General features: G+C 38.6%; 1 non-coding gene across 1 annotated transcript; it reads right to left on the reverse strand.

Annotated features, from left to right (window-relative positions):
• Window positions 1-773: 773 nt before the first annotated feature.
• Window positions 774-880, reverse strand: LOC113179519 (U6 spliceosomal RNA). Its single transcript, XR_003300356.1, has one exon. It is a non-coding gene; the product is annotated as a U6 spliceosomal RNA (small nuclear RNA).
• Window positions 881-18533: the final 17653 nt, after the last annotated feature.

An 18533-nucleotide genomic window follows, 5' to 3' on the forward strand; every position in this document is an offset into this window, starting at 1 on the left:
TGGTGCACACCTGTAATCCAGAAGCTCAGGAGGCCAAAGCAGGAGAATAACAAGTTCAAAGTAAGCCTCGGCAACTTAGTGAGGCTCTATCTCAAAATAAAAGGGGCTGGGGATGTGGCTCAGTGGGTAAGTGCCCCTGGGTTCAATCCTCAGTTGCAAAAAAAAAAAAAAAAAAGATCCTGTACATCAATGTTCACAGCAGCATAACAATATCCAAAAGGTAGAACCAGCAAAAGTGGAAAGGACAAACAAGATGTACTGTACACATAAAATGGAATGTTATTCAGCCATTAAAAAAAGGAATGAAATCTGGATATAGACTACAGTACCATTGAAAACATCAAGGTCTATGATACTGTAGTGAAATAAGCCAGATACAGAAGGACAGATAAGAGAAGGTTCCATTTATTTAGGCACTCTAGAATAAGGCAGATTTATGCAGACTATAAAGTACAGATTACTAGAGACAGAAGGGAGAGAGAAAAAGGAGGAGTTATTTAATGGGTACAGTTTCTACTGTAATGATAAAAGTTTTGGATATAGATAGCAGTGATAGTTGTACAATGTTACGGATTTCTTTTTTAAGCATTTGTGAGCATTCAATGGACTTTCTTCTGTGTGGTTTCAAACCACCAGGACACAGGCCACCTCAACACCCTTGATTCTCTCCCCAGTTCTTCTGCTAAACAATTTGGTCTTTGTGATAATAGGCTGTTTGGGAAGCTTCCCTCCCCCCAAATGCTGTAGTAACTATGAATCTCACTGCTTCTATCATGGTAGTGGGTCACTTCATGAATTTTCATGTCATCATTGTCCAGGGGCCATGTTGATCTTCTCTGTATAATTCCAATTTTAGTCTATGTGCTGCTGAAATGAGCACAACATTGTGAATTTTGTTGGAGGGGACAGGGGATTGAGCACAGTGGTGCTTTACCACTGACCTACATCTCCAGTGCTTTTTACTTTTTATTTTAAGACAGGGTCTCCCTAAGTTGCTGAGGCTGGCCTCAAACTTGTGTTATTTGTATCTTACCACACTTTTTAAAAAAATCAAGCATCCGTGGTAGAGGATGACTGGGAGTGAAGGTGGAGGGTAACTTGCTAAGCGGCTAGACTAGGAGTAGGCTTTTGAGGAAGCAAGAAGGCAGGCAGGCCTGGAGCAGAGTAGAAGCAAGTTGTCAGCAACTATAGTAATAAAGTGTGTACCTGGGCACTCCTCACTTGCAGAGGCCCCTTCAAAGACACTGTACAAAATTGTGTATTTGCAATTTTTTAATCTTTTTTTTAAAGGGGGGTAGAGCTTAAATTAAATTCTATGAATTTTAATCAACACAGAAAGCTGAATCTCTTCCTAGATTTGAATAGTACAAAAGACCTGAAGTTGGGTGCCATTTTTACATGTATTGCTGCTTTGAAAAATTAAACATATTTTTTTGGTGTTTTTTTTTTTACTCATTATGTTTTTCATTCACTTACTTAGCAACCATTCATGAGCCCCAAACATGTACCAGGCCTTGGAGGAGAATCAAAGAATATGTCTACAGGTCTTGGGTTCAGGATCTACTGGGGAAAAAATACACTAGACTGGAAAGTTTGGGAACGTGTCTAAATATTGAGTTTATCTCATCAACCTATTGGATTGTAAATTCTTGGAAGTCAGGACATACGGAATCATTTTATTTTATAGCTACAAGGGATTTATAAGGTTACTGAACCGAGCCCCTAATTTTCAGCCAATTATCAGGTCCAGAGAAACAAGGTAACTTGTCTACAGCCAAGGAAATAATTTGGAAGACTCAAGACTAGAAAGCAGGTTGGCCTGGCCATCAGACCTGGGCCTGTGCCATGTTCTATGCTGTAATATTGCCTTGGGTTCTTTTCATGCTATTCTTCCCTTTCATCCCATACATTTCCTACTCTAGTGTCCCAAACATGATGGGCTTTCTGCAAGGAGAATTTGATGATCATGGTCACAGGGGCATAGGATAACAGTCCTGACATTTTTACCCAGAATGGACTTTTGGGTTGCAATCTGCATTTACTTAGCAACAGCACTGGGCTTCCCTAGATGAAACATTTACTTTGGGTGACTTGGAAGAAACCGGTCTGATGGAGATGATAGTAAATCGAAAACTCCCAAGCCTTGCCCTCATTGCCAATGTCACGTGCACCACAGGGAGTCACAGGCTTATACTTGGGCTCACTGCTATACTGCTTGGAGCCTTCATTTCTTCATTACTGACACGGTGGTGGTTTTGACAGTTATACAGGATGCTATGTGTTAAAATCTTAACACTGCACTAGGCACACAGTAAATACAATGTTAGTTTTGTTATTAGTGTTATTATTTTGAATGCTGAAAAATTCCTATGAATTTCAGAGAATGATGCTTGTGATCAGTTTTCTAAAACTAAGAAAATCGAGTTTGGGAATTTATGTCTCTGAAATCTGAGAGACACATAACAATGAAATACCATGCCAACTGATTAAGAACACTTACAAATAAACATTGACCAATCACCTCACTACCATTACCATTTAAAAATCCACTCATAATCTCATCACCCCAGCGTAGGGGTCACCCAAATGGTAATTGAAAACCACATTCTGTGGTTCTCCTTGTATAAATTGCTATTTGCCCCAGGCTATTTTCAAGGCTGTAAATAAATCTTAAAGAAGAAACATTGACAGAAGTGTGTATTCAAGAGGCAGGATAATCCAGAAGGCTTGAAAATGATTACGGTTTTACAGTCAAAACAAGAACCTGGAGGAAAGTTTGCAGTCCCCTCTGAAGCACCCCAAATTGGTTTATTTCCCATTAAGGACAAATAGTTCTATCACTACTCACTCCCCCAGTGGAACCGAAGTATTTCTTGTCATCCATGTATTTCTGTCCTGAGCACTAATAGATTTAGGCTTAGGGAGTTTATCAGCTGGTGAACTTACAGGACACAGGGAATATGCTTTCCTTCCTGTGGCAAAGAGGGCAGTCACGCCAGCTCATATGGCCTTCCTCCTGTGTTCACATAACTCACCTCTCTGTGAGGCAGCTTTTGCCCCTGAGATATAGATAAAACTCAAGAAACCTCCACAGTCCATGCAGGGGTGAAAAGCCAGGAGAGACCCTAGCCCACATTACTTTTCATCTTGAGTGGGTTTGAGGAGACAATTACAATCATGCAAATCTGTCTGAGATATTCACAGCTCTTCTTTCCTTTGTTCCCCTTTTTTTCTTGTGTTTATTTAAAACCTAAGGATAGCTTGGTAGCACTGCACCAACCTGGATAACTTTTTTTTTTTTTTGGGGGGGGGTGCAGGGCCAGAGATGGAACTCAAGGGCTCATGCATGTTAGGTAAGTGCTGTATCATGAGCTACATCTGCAGCCCTTCTGGAAAAATTGCTTTTGCAAAAGCTACAGGTGTCTTACACATTTGGATAAGGTGTGAGTTATCTAAAGAATTATCAAATGGACACAGCCCACGCTTATTAAGTGAGTTAATTCAGAATCAGTTAATAAGTGACAGTCCAGAGGCAGGCACAGCACAAAAGACTAGAACTCAAACTTTATCTGGGGAATTTCACTTTTCATTGTTTTTAGGTGATTGAAATCTAATTTGGAATTTGCTTCTTAAGATGACATATGACTCAGAGTCACTGGGGATCTCTTGCACATTAAGACAGGAGTTCATGGTGATCTCCTTGAGGTCAGCCTGTTTTGTATTCTTTATAGCAGCTGTCACTCTCTGATAGCTCTGGGTTTATATGTTGGTCAATTGATCTACTATCTGCCTCCCCACTCTAGGGGGGGGGGAGCTATTTTAGTCAGGTTTCTCATCACTGTGACCAAAGACCTGACAATAACAGAGGAGGAAAAACGTATTTTGGCTCATGGTTTCAGAGGTCTCAGTCCACAGACTGCATTGCTCTTGGCCCAAGGTGAGGCAGAACACAATGGCAGAAGGGTGTGGCAGAGTGTGGAGCAGCTCTGGATGTGGCCACCAGGAAGCAGAGAGAGCCCTGCTCACCAGGGAAAAAGTAAAAACCCTAAAGGCACACCCCCAATGACCTATCTCCTCCCAGCCACATCCTGTCTGCCTATAGTTACTGCCCAGTTAATTCATATCAGTGGATTAAGGCACAGATTAAGTTAAGACTCTCATAACCCAATCATCTCGCCTCTAAACTTTCTTGCATTATCTCACACATGAGCTTTTGGAGGATACCTCCTATCTAAACAGAAGCTTCATGAAACAGAAGTCTTGTCTCTCATGCCCACCATTATATTCCTGTTGCCAACACAGTGTGTGACTGTTGGTGGGGCCTCTGCAAATGTTTGCTGACTGAATCAATTCCTGTGCTCTGTACAGCCCTATGTCTCAAATTACCTTAACAGAGCCTTGGGGTTCTAGAATTGAGGTGAGATTTGTTTTATTGCTGCAGTGAAAGAATGGAGTGCCTCCTATTTCCCCAGGATAGTTAATACGTCAAGTTTTAAAATCCATATTTTTAAATTTCTCAGGCCTGAGATTTTTTGCTGTTGATCTTATTTTTTTTTCTAAAATATTTTTTAGTTGCCAATGGGTATTTTTTTTTTGTCAATGGATTTTTTTACTTTATTTATTTTATTTATATGTGGTGCTGAGGATTGAACCCAGCGCCTCACACATGCCAGGCAAGCGCTCCACACCAAGCCACAACTCCAGCCTATGTTTATCTTATTTGTAATCAACATAATGGTAACCAAGTTGTGAGTCAATATTTTCAGGGAATTATGGGAACAGATAGTTACACTAATTTCAACATGTTCTTAATATGCTCGTATATATTTTTACCACCACAAAAAAATAATGGTTAAAATTAAATCATATTAAATTTTTTAAGTTCTGGAGATAGCCAATGGTAGCAGTTGCATAACAATATGAGTACATGTAATGCTGCTAGATGGTAACCTAACACTCGTTAAAAATGTAAATTTTATATTACACATATTTTACTCAAATTTAAAAATATTTTTAAAAGTGTATAACCAATAACTGCTAATTCAAATGTGCTTATGTGTCCCTAGTACAACTTAGGGGCTGAATTTTTAATTTAATTTAGCCTTAGTTTGTATTTAATAAATTGTCATATGTGCCTACTGGCCCCTATTTTGGATAGTTCAGGACTAAATGCCTAGAGAACATCACCCAAAAATGCAATTTGGGATGTTAGCTTTTAAAATGATCATTTGGATGGACCCCCCCCCTTTTTTCCTAATCTTTTTTTATGAAATGGTCAAACTTACATAGAAAAAGGGGAAACCAGCATAATGAATATCTATGTCCCCTATCAAGAAATTGTTCATATTTTACCATAGTTGCCACAGTAATTCCTAAGATCCAGTTACTCTAATGAGTGAAGGCCAAGAGAGAAGTCATACCTCCATCTCTGGACTCACAACTAATTCTATTAACACTGTTCTCACTTCCTTATTGCTGTTTGTTTTGTTTTTTACCTGAACAAAATGCATCTACAGTTTTTTTTTTATTAGTTCTTTTTAAATATACATGACAGCAGAGTGTATTTTGACATATCATACATACATGTCATATAACTTCCCATTCTTATGGTTGTGCATGGTGTGGAGTTACACTGGTCATGTATTCATACTACTTCCTTATTATTAATTAGCAACTTTATCTTTTTCACTTTTTTTAGGTAATTGTACCAGAAATGCCAATAATGTAGTGAGAGTTATTTGTGAATATGATAACACTTATAACTTCTAAGGTCATCTCAGATTTGAGCTGGGGAACTCGGGCTATAGCTCAGTGTTAGAGTGCCTACATAGGATGCATAAAGCCCGGTGCTCAGTCCCCAGGACAGCAAAATAATTTTTAAAAAGTATATAAGAAGAAGAAGATTTGAGCTGGGATAGCTTTATTATTAGATTGTGATTTCTTTCTTTTTTAAAAATATTTATTTATTTATTTTTATGTGGTGCTGAGGATCGAACCCAGGGCCTCCCATGTACTAGGCAAGCGCTCTACTGCTGAGCCACAACCCCAGCACCTGCGATTTCTTTTGATGTTTAGGTATTAATAATAAAAAAACCCCACTGGGCATGTGTCACAGGCCTATAATCTCAGGAACTCTGGAGGCTGAGGCAGGAAGATTGCAAGCTAGAAGCCCTAAGCAATTTAATGAGACCCTGTCTCAAAATAAAAAATTCTAAAAAAGGGCTGGGGATGTGCCTCAGTGGCTAAGCATTCCTAGGCTCAATCCCCAGTACTCCCCGCCTCAAAAATTTGCCAATCACCAAATTACTGAGTATGTGAAATCTCAACTAAGACACAAGTATGAGACATAAAGTGAAACCAAGATGTCAGATGCCAGACTGTTTTTTTTTTATTTATATTCATTTTTAATTTAACTTGGAGGTTAAGCTATCAAAAGGTAGAGCTGAGCATAGTGGTGCACAGTAGAACCAACTACTAGGGAGGTGAGGGCAGGAGAATGGCTCGTCTAGGAGATCAAAACCAGCCTGGGCAATGTAGCAAGACCCCATCCCCCAAAATAATAATAATAATAATAACAACAACAACAACAACAACAATGAGGAGGACAGCTGCAAGCAGCTCTAACAACAATGCTTTATTATTATGATGTCATAATGGCTGTGCTAGTGTGATTATTGAGAGCAACTGACTTCTAGCTTCACTCTTTTCCTTTAGGGTTGTCCATTGTTCACATGGTTAGAAAACTGGTTAATTGCAGGTCAAACTAACATGGGGCCATAAAAAAAACACAATTTCTTCACAAGTCACTAAAAATGCAATTCCAGCCAGGCATTAGCAACTTACCAAGATCCTGTCTGTAAATAAAATACAAAAAAAAAAAATCCAAAAAGTACTGGGGATGTGGCTTAGTGATTAAATACTCCTGGGTTCAATCCCCAATATTTAAAAAAAAAAATGCAATTCCAGGATCACAGAGAAACTTGAAGCTGGATCAAGTGTCTACAATGAGTCCATGCTTTTTAACTACTGTCTCATGGACATAGGTAGATATAATACCATAGACAAACATGGAGACTCTGCTGTCAGACTTAGTTTTAAATCCTTGATTTGCTGCTTTCTGATTATGGGCATTATCTAATTTATTTAAACTTTCTATACCTCAGTTTTCTCATCTGTAAAACAGAACTAATAAACTCAATGAGGTACTTAACATAGTACATTGTATGTAAGTGTTTAATCTTAAAGCATGCAATAAAACATAATAGCGTTCACATTTTAAAGTAACAGTTCTTTATTTTAGATTGTCTTTATAACCGCAATCCTTGTGATCTAAGGAAGCATCCCATTTTTCTAGAAGCAGCCATATAATGCATAATTGTGAAATCTGAAAAGCTCTGAAAACCAATATTTTTATATTTTTCACAGAAACTCACTTGAAGGCAAAAACCTAACCTGAATTGACATGAGACCATTTAGGATCATTATTTATCTCACTTAGAGTGAATATTATTACACTTTTCAGCAGCTGGTTATGAGGTGCCACTCCAGACTCCAAAGGAGATATTCTAATATGCACAGTACATCCATCATAACAACTTCAAAATTAAAAAAAAAAAAAAATCTGAATTCCAAACCATATATAGGCCCAAGGAATTTTGGACTTCTACTCTGCTTTTTTCCATTGACTTAGTCATGGGTCCATGGCCATCAACAAGGTCACCTGAGACATGTAGTCATTATTCTGGGTAGCCATGTACTCCCCCAAATTTCTATTCCTTTGGGATGGGGAAGATTAGATATGGGGGTCAAGCCACTAGCCTCAGATCCAATCTTATTTTTTTCCTTAAAACTTTATCCTGAAGCCCCCTTAAACTTCCCTTGGATGGGATCAGGATAAGAAGGAATTGTTCTTTTGGTCCTCTGTAAGTAGATGAGTCCATGTCTTTAGATGATCCATTCAGGCTTCGAAAGACCCAACTCTCGGCTGCTCTTATTCCTATGGAATAATGTCTTGGCTTCTCAGGGAAATATACAGTGGTTAATAATTCTCCTGCAGAACCACCTCATCTCACAGATGTTTCCTGGTCTAGTAATAAATTCAGAACAAGCCCTTTGGCTCTAATTGACAGGGGTATCTATGAATTGGAACCCTCGTATCAGCTGATTGCCAATGCCCCTTCAACCTCTCCTGGCAGGAGAGGTAGGACGTCCCACGACAATGTACACGGAACAACTTCTAAAAAGGAATATCCAGATTCAAACATTGTTTGAATCCATCAAACTCTACCAAATGCAAACTCCATGTCTCTCAAAAAAAAAAAAAAAAATGATTCAGCTTCAACAAATCCAGCTCTGCATAGAGATAACATCATATTCTAGGAACCAGAGAGAGAGGAAAAAAAAAAAAAAAGACGAGTGTTTTTCTCTGCTCATTGCACTTGGACACAAAAAGAATTTTTGTGTGAGTGTTGAAAGAAGGAAAACAACTTAAAATTCGATTTATTTTTGACTCAGATACTAGAGTAGTTCAAACTGTGGAACATATTCTAAGAAATGGATGAAGCTTGTATTATGAGCACCCAAACCTGCCAGCTCTAAAGTCTCATTCTTAGTCATTGGCAAAATCTAATTTTTCCTCAAATAAAAATAAAATGCAAGATGAGCAAGAAAGTGTCACAGACAATAACCAAACAAGATGCAGCTCTGGCTTGGGTGCAGTAAACTGTAAATAGATCAATGTTTTCTAGTTGCATAAGAGTGGCTAGTTGGCCTCTGGAATCCTACTTCATTTTCCGTATTCCTTGTTGATGCCTGTGAGAATGTGCTTTTTGAATATCCAATAGTAATTCATCAAGCAGGGAAGCCAAACTTTAAGCATTCCGTGAGTTCTTTTCTAACTTTTTAAATGGTGATTTGTACAACTGTTCCAGGGAAGTTTAAAGAGATAAGCATTCTGGGGAGTGTCGATTTTATTCAATCTAAAAGCGAAGTTTAACACAAATGGGGAAAAAAGAGACTGTACCTTGTGCGTTTTCATACATTTTAATGGCAAGTTTCTATTGATTGCTGTCCTTTTTTTGAAAGTAAAAAAATCACACATCACATTGTGTATTTCCTTCCAATGGAAAGTTATTTTGATCACACCTTACAAATGATCCATAATATGATATTAAGTTGATAGTATTGGGAGGAGGAGAAACGAGTGAACTTAATTTGAATTTAGAAAGTCTCTAAATGATAATTGAATCACAAGTCTGGATTATAATTCTAGGAGCAACACTTGACTTGGTCAAAATCACTGTTATGAAGAGATGCAATTTTTACACAGTACTTCACATTGATTAAGTAATGTGTGAAAATGAAAAAAAAAGTATTTGAATCTTAATCACAGTCATTTGCATGAAATAAAGGTCTGTGTCAAGGGAATGCACATTATAATAACTCCTGGGTGTTTTGGTTGCATCAGTGAGCAAAGAAGTTGTATGCATTTTTTTTAGTGCTGATATACAAGAATTCCTTTTATATTTATTGTATCTTTGATTGTACAAAAATTCAGCAATATAGGATTTTGGCTTGTGGGAGACGTCAACTGATTAACTACCTTAACAATGGCTGTAATTAAAACAGATGTTTGATAGTGCATGCATCTGAATTAAACTGGAAACATTCAAAGAAAGAAAAGAGAAATAGAAATTTGATATAAACCTCATTCTCAGTAAGACTTTCCATTAGATGGAAAAGTAATAAATTAGGGAATGAATTTCAGAAAAATTCTGCCAATCTCTTTTCTACATATTCCCTTCTTTATTGCTGTGTGCTCAGAATACCTGGAATGTAGAGAGCGGAGCTTCTTGTTCATGAATCTTCTTCCTATGTGATATCTGAGTCTGGCCTTCCAACCTGCAGATTCTATTTTTCTGCCCTACTGTATAGTAAGACCACCAGTTTCACCTGTCTGTTGAGAATCTTCAGAGTCCAAAGCTTTCAGCCTGCATACCTGTAGTCCTAGCAATTTAGGAGGCTATGGCAGAAGGATCACTTGAGCCCAGGAGTTTGAGACCAGCCTGGGCAACACAGTCAGATTCCATTTTTAAAACAGAAAGGAAAACAAAAGGTCTTTGAATTCTGGAGATAAACTCTGTCTTGTCTTCTTGAGACGCCTAATAACTGAAATCACCATTTAGTCCCTTGAAATCTCCTACTTGGGTTGATAAACATTTCCTATGATGATGGTTTAATATTTTTATCCTCTTTTGATTACTTCTTGTTTAAGGACATTGCCCAGGAATAGAGGAGATTTTAGTTTCTGAAGCTTTTCATCTTCCCTGTTTTGGAGAGAAGAAGAAGGAGGTGAGAACCCTAAATAAAACAAGAGCTTTGCCAGATGTGATCGTACACGCCTGTAATCCCAGCAGATCGGGAGGCTGAGGCAGGATGATCTCAAGTTCAAAGTCAATCTCAGCAAAAACGAGGCACTGAGCAACTCAGTGAGACCCTGTCTCTAAATAAAAATACAAAATAGGACTGGGGATGTGGCTCAGTGATAGAGTACCCTTGAGTTCAATCCCTGGTCTCCCCCAAAAAACAAACAAACAAACAGACAAAAAAAAAAATAGTTTTGATTTCTGAAGATCTTGAAAATAGTTATAATTATTTTCAAAATTTGTAAACCTAACGGTTCAACCCAATCAGAAGAAGAAAGTTGCTAGAAAATTTTCTGCCAAATGTGAACTGGCTCAGGGATAAAAGTAGAGCCCAGAAAGGACAGTAGTTGATACAGTGGTGTTTTTCATTAGAACTAAATAACAATGAAAATGATATTTATAACAACAAAATAAGGATGAATACTTATATATTTCACTAAAACTGAGTAAAAACATACAAAAACAATTTTTTTTTTTTAAAAATACCATGATTGCAGAGAGAGTAGAAAACAATCATGATCCCACTCTCACGCTTGGGGAGAAACAAACACTAAAAGAAGATCATGGCTTCCACAAAATTTTGAAATAAATGTGCTGCAACTGTTGCCCCAGAGCTAAGGCACACTCAAAAAAAAAAAAAAAAATCAGTGTTCCAAAATGAAAGCTTTCCCCTTCTTCCCATTCTTGGAATCAGAAACCAGGAGTTAGCTTTGATTCTTTACTCTTTCTTTTCTAGTAGATTGCAGGCGTTCCACATTATTTACTCAAAAACACAGTCCCTCTGTCCCATCTCACAAAATGCACCCTATCTTTTTTAAAAGGCATAACCTGTCAATCCTCAACCACCAGGCTGGCCACGTCCTGGCACCTCCAAGGAAAATATCTCTCCTCTTCTTGGCTTCTCCGGAACCTGCCCTTCTCCAGACCTATTCAGAGTTCACCTCTAGCAAGGTCCCCCAGCTCCCTGCAGGCCACGGTGGTTTCCTCTTCTCTGCACTCCTGTGACATCACTGGACGACACTTTCTAGTTCAGGGCAAAATTGGTCTTGACATGAGTTTATAGTCTTCTTCCCTCCCCACTGGTGAGCTCAAATAACATGGGATCTTCCCTTTTTCGTCTTTTTTCCTTCAGTAAATGCATGTTTTGTACTTTCATGGTTTGGATCTTGTTAAGGTCTGTAAATAAGTCAAAATAACACCTGGTATTTTGCCTGAGAAATGTTAGAGTTCGTAAACAAGTTTGGATGGTGCCTGGCAAAATGTCAGAGGGAGTGGTTTGAGAAGTAACAAAAGCGAGCCATTAAGTGTGGAGATTCCTTATTGGTTGATTGATGTATCTAGTTTATGCTAATTAAGATAAGCTGTGCAAAATGTATAAATAGCTCTGTTGCCCTACAATAAATGGCTCCTATTCCTGCTGTATCAACGTACACAAGTTATTCGTCACCCCCCGGCTATTTTGCTGCAGCCGGACTGCGGCAGGATCTGATCTGCCTTCAAAGGTTCACGTAGCTTGGTCCCCACTGTGGGAGTGCTGAGGTGGTAAAGCCCCTAAGTGTGTGTGTGGAGGGGGTCTAGCATGGGATGATTAGGACATGGGGGTCTACCATCATGAATAGATTCATGCTGTTTCTTGGGAGCAGATCAGATCTGGTAAGAGGGTATTGGTTTCTGTGAGAACAGGTTGTTAGAGAAAGAACTAGCCTAGCTCCTTTCTCTTCCAAGTCTCTAGCTTCCTGTTTCACCATGTGACCTCTCTTTTCTTCTGCACTTGCTTCTATTGTTATGCCATTGCCATTAGATCTTCATTGGAGCTGAAATTATGCAGGTACCATGCTCTTGAACTTCCAGAACAGTAAGATACATAAGCCTCTTTTCTTTATACATTATCTAACATCAGGTATTTTGTTATAATAGCACCAAATGGACTAAGACAAATACCTGCTCTGTGCCAATTAAAGGACTTCTCTGCATTGCACCACATAGTAGAGTAGGCATGAAATAAAGATGGATATTGTTTGAGAAAGTTTATTAAGCAGCTCTCTGCCACTATGGATGAGCACCAGAACTTATTTGATAAAATTCAACTTGATTCATCTTTCCTCCCAACACATATTATTAACCCATTCTTTTTGGCAAAAGACCAAACCTTTGGAATCCCACCAAGCCCACTCCATTCTGATAGAAGGAAGCAGATATTTATGCCAGAGCAGCCAAAGCCTGTTCATGGACCTTTTTCTGTTCTCAGTTTCATCTGGCTTTGTGTGCATTTCATTCAAGCCCCTTCACTTTCTGTGCTGACGTGTCCTTTTCCATAAAATAAAAATAATATATGCATGCCAGCCCAGTGCTCCCTACGGTGAGAGCTAATAAGATAATATCCGGAAAACATTCAAAGAAAGGTGCCACAGTATACAAAAATGTAAGGGTTATTATGCAACTCACCTGACTCAAAACCCAGGTTGCAAATGGACCTGTGGAGTGTTTGAAATGAAACCTCAGGGTGAGGCACATATTGAGCTTGCCCTGCATAACCAGGAAGCATGGCCAGAACTTTCATATGATTAACTTCAGAAAGTACACTTCAAATCCATTTTTTTTGAAGCAGGAAGGCAGACAGTGGAAGAACAAGGATGGATTCATATAGCGGGATCCAGGTCGCTGCTATTTGACCAGGCACTGTCTCTTTTCCAACTTTTATGAGGCTTTTTTTGTTTGTTTTGTTTTGTTTTAATTTGATTTATAATTAGCAAATAAAAATCAGACATATTTTTAGTGTACAGGATAGTGTTTTACTTCATGATCCAATCAGGATAATTAGCATATCATCATCCCAAACATTTATCATTTCCTTATGGTGATAGGATTGAAGATCCTGTTTTTGGACTGGGGATGTAGCTCAGTGACTGCGCTTGCCTAACATGTGTGAGGCCCCGGGTTCCATTCACACACACACACACACACACACACACACACACACACATACACACACACACACACACAAACACACACACTTCGCTAGCTATCTTGAAATATACATTATTATTAGTTGTAGTCATCCTAGATTGTAACAGAACACCAGAACTTATTTGATAAAATTCAACATCCTTTCATGTTAAAAATTCTCAACAAACTAACCCTGGGAGAAACATACCTCAACACAATGAAGGCCAGGCTTGACAAACCCACAGCTAGCATTATACTGAACAGGGAAAAACTGAAAGCTTTTCCTCTAAAACTTGGAGCAAGAAAAGAATGAATGCTTCCACCACTTTATAACATAGCTCTGGAAGTCCTCACCAGAACAATTAAGCAAGAGAAATAAATAAAGGGAATCTATATTGGAAAGGAAGAAGTCAACGTGTCTGCCTTTAAATTCACATACAGACCATAATAATGCAAATGCTAACCTGGAACATTCTCTAACCTATGAAACTCTATGAAGACTGGAACTGATTTCTTGTTCACAATTAAATGGCCAGCACCTCAAATAATACCTGGGATATAGTAAAGTAGAACTCAATAAATATTTTTTTTGTTCTCTTTATGGCATAATGAGTTTGGCTTCCTAAGCTTTGGAAGAAGAGTCGGGGCTAAAATATGTGCACCAGCAGGCCTAGCACTCACTTAATTGGAGAAGATGCGAGAGATTGTATCACACCATAGGCTGGCCTTCTAACAACCACACTAGGTGGGCATTGCCAGTGGCTGCTCAAGTCCACGGGGCTAGGAGTGTGCAAGAGTGAAGAACATTTTAACCCCTGTCCTTTGGGAATGTGTAGCTTTGGGCATTCCAGGTATAAATAGGAAATGCACGAGGACCTTGAGAGTATAGATAATGCATGGAGTTAGGAGTGATTGATTCTCTAACATTTTTATGAGAATTTGGGTCATAAATGCAACTTAAGGAGTCTGGTTAGCCTAAATACATGCAAAGTTGGAGTAATGCCATAGATGAAAAGGAGTCAGATTCTGACCATCCTTTCCCCACATAGGAGGCTCAAAGTTATCACGACATATCTGATAAACTGGAGTGGCTATAATTGAGGCTATGTTGCAAGAACAGAAGGATGCCTAGCAGGAAACTCCCTCCCCTCCAGAGGAGTTAGGTGATGAGACTCAGCCCCAGGGCTAGGATCATCAGCTCTGCTTATTTCAGGCCACTCTGCAGTCTGGTACTAGAAACTCATCCTAACACAGTACTACGGAGCATGTGCTTTGGGGAAATATCTGGATGCTTATTAACAGAGGATAGTGTCTCAGCACTTCCAGACTTCTATGACAAAATACCATAAAGTCAGTGGCTTATAAACAAAAGACTTTTATTTCCCCCCAGTTCTGAAGACTAGAAATCCAAGATCAAGGCACTCATAGATTCCGTGTCTAGTGAGGGCCTGTTTCCTGGTTTTCAGACGGCTGTCTTTTCACTGTGTCCTCCATGGTAGAAGGCACAAGAGATTTCTCTGGGGTCTCTTTTCTGAAGACAGTAATTCCATTTGGGAGGGCTCCACCCTCATGATCTAACACCTTCCCAAGGCCCCACCTCCAAGTATAATCATCTCAGTGATGAGGTTGCAATCCATCATTCTGGGGGGACAGAGACATTCAGTCTAAAGTATGTAATGAAGAGGAAAGGAACATCTTCCCTTTGAGGGACAAAACTGCTTGGACTCTGACTCAGTGGAGCTCGGAGGGAGCCAGCAGGGGTGGAGAGAGTGAGAGTGGAGGCCAGCCAGGAGCTGGTGGGTAAGCTCAGCCATAATTATGGATGTAGCAAAATACGGCCCTTTTGGACACTGTTGGTATTAAGAGAAGGAAGGGTGGGGAAGGAGAGAAAAAGAAAGAGAGAAGGAAGAAAGGAAGGAGGGACGGAAGGAGGAGCTCTCTGGGAAAGAGGCCCCTGCTTGCCCTTGCTAATCTTTTCCTTCTCTGATTTCTCTCAGTGTGTACACGCAGAGCATTTCCTATACTGAGTAAGGAATCACTGTGTTTCATGAAATTGATGAGAATTTTTGTAACACGAAACAACTTCTAGAAACAATTTTTCATCCATTATAACCTCTCTACCTTGCCTCTGCGGTTTAGATTTGGAAATTATGACAGAGCAGACTTATAGGACAGTTTTCATATTTAAATATTTAGACTTCTAGATAAACAGTCTTAGCTATTACAAAGGACAGTAACAAAGAAAGTGCTAAACTCACAAAATGTCTAACATGAAGGCTGACATAAGCCCAACACTCATGCTATCTATCACAATAAATGTAAATGGTATGAGCACATAAAAAATAAAATAAAGAAAGCAAACCTTAATGTTATGTAGAATGCTAAACATTTATGATTCCATACTAAAACATTTCAAAACCTGGTAAAAGAGCATTTCCTAAGAAAATATAAGCCTATCAAACTATGGGCTTTTTTTTTTTTTTAAAGAATTGTCAAGAAAGTACTACTCAAAGTCTGGGACACAGTGGCTTTTCATGTATTGAAAGATTTTTAAAAGTCATTTAATTATATGATTTTAAGGAAAGAAGTTTCGTAAAGACAACACAACAATAATACCCAAGGATTGAAAAACAAAATAAAAACTACAGGCAAATCTCATTTGTGGATAATATACAAAATGCCAAATAAAATATTAACAACAGTAAATTAAAAATATACCATAACCAAGTGCGGATAACTCCAGACTTCTGAGGATAGTTTCATAATACATAATCTATTTTGAGACCTTACCATGTAAATAGGTCAGAGAGTTACCAACAACGATTTTCTCCATATATGCCAAAAGAAAAATTTTGACTTTTTAAAAGATCTTCAGACTATGGCGATAAAAAATAAATAAAATTTTAAACTGTAGATTTAAAAATGCATCTCTCATCTTTATCTTGTGCATCACAAAGAAATAGCCAGCACAACACTGTGACACAACAGTGAAAAACTACAAGTAGTCTCATTAAAGTCAGGAACAAGACAAGGGTACTTGTTATCACCACAATTATTTAATGATTGTTCTTGAAATGCTCACCAATGTAATTAGAGGACAGAATGAGATAAGAAGCATAAATATTGGGTAGAAAGAGACAGAAGCATCATTATTTACAGATTATAAAGATTATAGTCTTGAAAAACCCAAGTGAATCAACTGAAAAACTATTAGAAACATGAAAGAATTCAGTAGATTATCTAGTTAAAATACAAATATATAGATAACCTGTGGGAAACCTCTGGGTTTAATCCCCAGCACTGCAAAATAAAATAAAAAGAAATAACCAAACAGAGCTGAGAAATAGGATGCTTAGGAAATTAATTGTATAATACATAATTTCATTTATATTATAAGTTTATAAAATATTATGCAATATATAAATAGATAACATATTGAATTTTTAATGGATTTTTAATTAGGAATTAAGACTATGGTCTTGGTCCTACGGTAGACAGAGCAAAAAAAATCCAGAAATACAACCAATACATTCAATATGAGAAAGGTGATTTTTCCCCTGATTGGTAAAAAGATGCATCACTTAATAATTATATTGAGCCATTTGGCTCAGGCTAACTCCCTGCAGGTCTTTCTGGATTGTTCTCTTCCCTTCACGCCATCCCCTCCATCTATCTGCAAATCCTACTGACCCTACCTTCCAATCAGACAGGCTCAGGTGAATCTGACCCCCTCCTACCACTGCCTCAGCTCTCTGTACCCTCACCTCCTACCTGGATTTCTACGACTTCCTAACTGATCTTCTGGTTTTCTTCTCTAGCCTTCCCACATTCTTTTCCACACTGTAAGCAGCTTAGTCTTTCAAAAATATAAATCAATGGACGCTAGTTCCTTCCTCAAGATATCCCAATAACTTCTCAACACACTTAAGAGAATAATCCAACTCCTTACAAGAGTGTAGACACCCCCCCCACACACACACACACTGTCCCCCTACACACCCCCTGTAGCCCACATGCCTGGCCCCTGTCAGGTTCTCTGACTTCATCACCATCTTTTTCTTGCTCTGCTCCAGACATACCAGCCTTCTAGAAACACCTTGCTCTCCCAGGTCCAGGTTCTTCTAGATTTCCAGCTGTCTCATCTTTCGTATCCTCAGGTTTTCCTGCCCAAATGTCCACTCTGCAGTTGGTCATACTCTGCCAGCTTATTTAGCAGACTGCCTTCCCGTCATTCTCTGCTTCATCTCCATTGTCCTTATCACTCCCCACGTTGTTCCTTATTTTTTTTTTCAACAAATCTTTTTTTTTTTTTTTAAAGAGAGAGTGAGAGAGGAGAGAGAGAGAGAGAGAGAATTTTTAATATTTATTTTTTTTTAGTTCTCGGCGGACACAACATCTTTGTTGGTATGTGGTGCTGAGGATCGAACCCGGGCCGCACGCATGCCAGGCGAGCGCGCTACCGCTTGAGCCACATCCCCAGCCCCACGTTGTTCCTTATTTATCGCCTGTCCTCTCCACTAGATCCAGGAGGCAAGGACATCGACTGTTCTGTTCAACATTGTCACTCCAGGGCATGACACCGTGCCTGGGACACAGTAGGTACTTAATCGATATTTGTTGAATGAATGAAAGTGGGAATAAAGAAAAGGGAATGGGATCCAACGTGAATCAAGAAGTAAAATTAGTAGAACTTGTGATTTATTCCAGGAGGAATGATGGAAGCCTACAGAATTTAGATATTCTAAATTTCTGTACCAGGTAACTAAAGAGGTATCACTGCATTCCCACGCTGGAATGTTGAAATAAGAAGCTGGATTCATGGAAATTATGTTGAGTTATTTTTCAGTTTGTGGTCTAAAATGCCCATGGGACATTCACATGGAAATCTCCAGAAGACAAATGGAAATATTGGTTCACAGTCCAGGTAGAAACGGTTTGGAATTCATTATTATTTTAAAGCACATGTTGTAATTTTTAAGAGGGAAAAGGGAGAGAAAAGAAAAACTTGTAAATAAAAAAAAAAAACTGGATAAAAATATAAAGAATGTGATTCTCAAGCTAGTCTCACTATTTTACTAATTTTCACGTCATTTCAAATAATTTCCATACAATGTCAAATTTTATTCTGCTATCGATGATTTAAAGACCTACCAAGTGTGATTT

Source organism: Urocitellus parryii, chromosome 6, assembly GCF_045843805.1.
Source record: "Urocitellus parryii isolate mUroPar1 chromosome 6, mUroPar1.hap1, whole genome shotgun sequence".
In the NCBI taxonomy this organism is placed as follows: domain Eukaryota; kingdom Metazoa; phylum Chordata; class Mammalia; order Rodentia; family Sciuridae; genus Urocitellus; species Urocitellus parryii.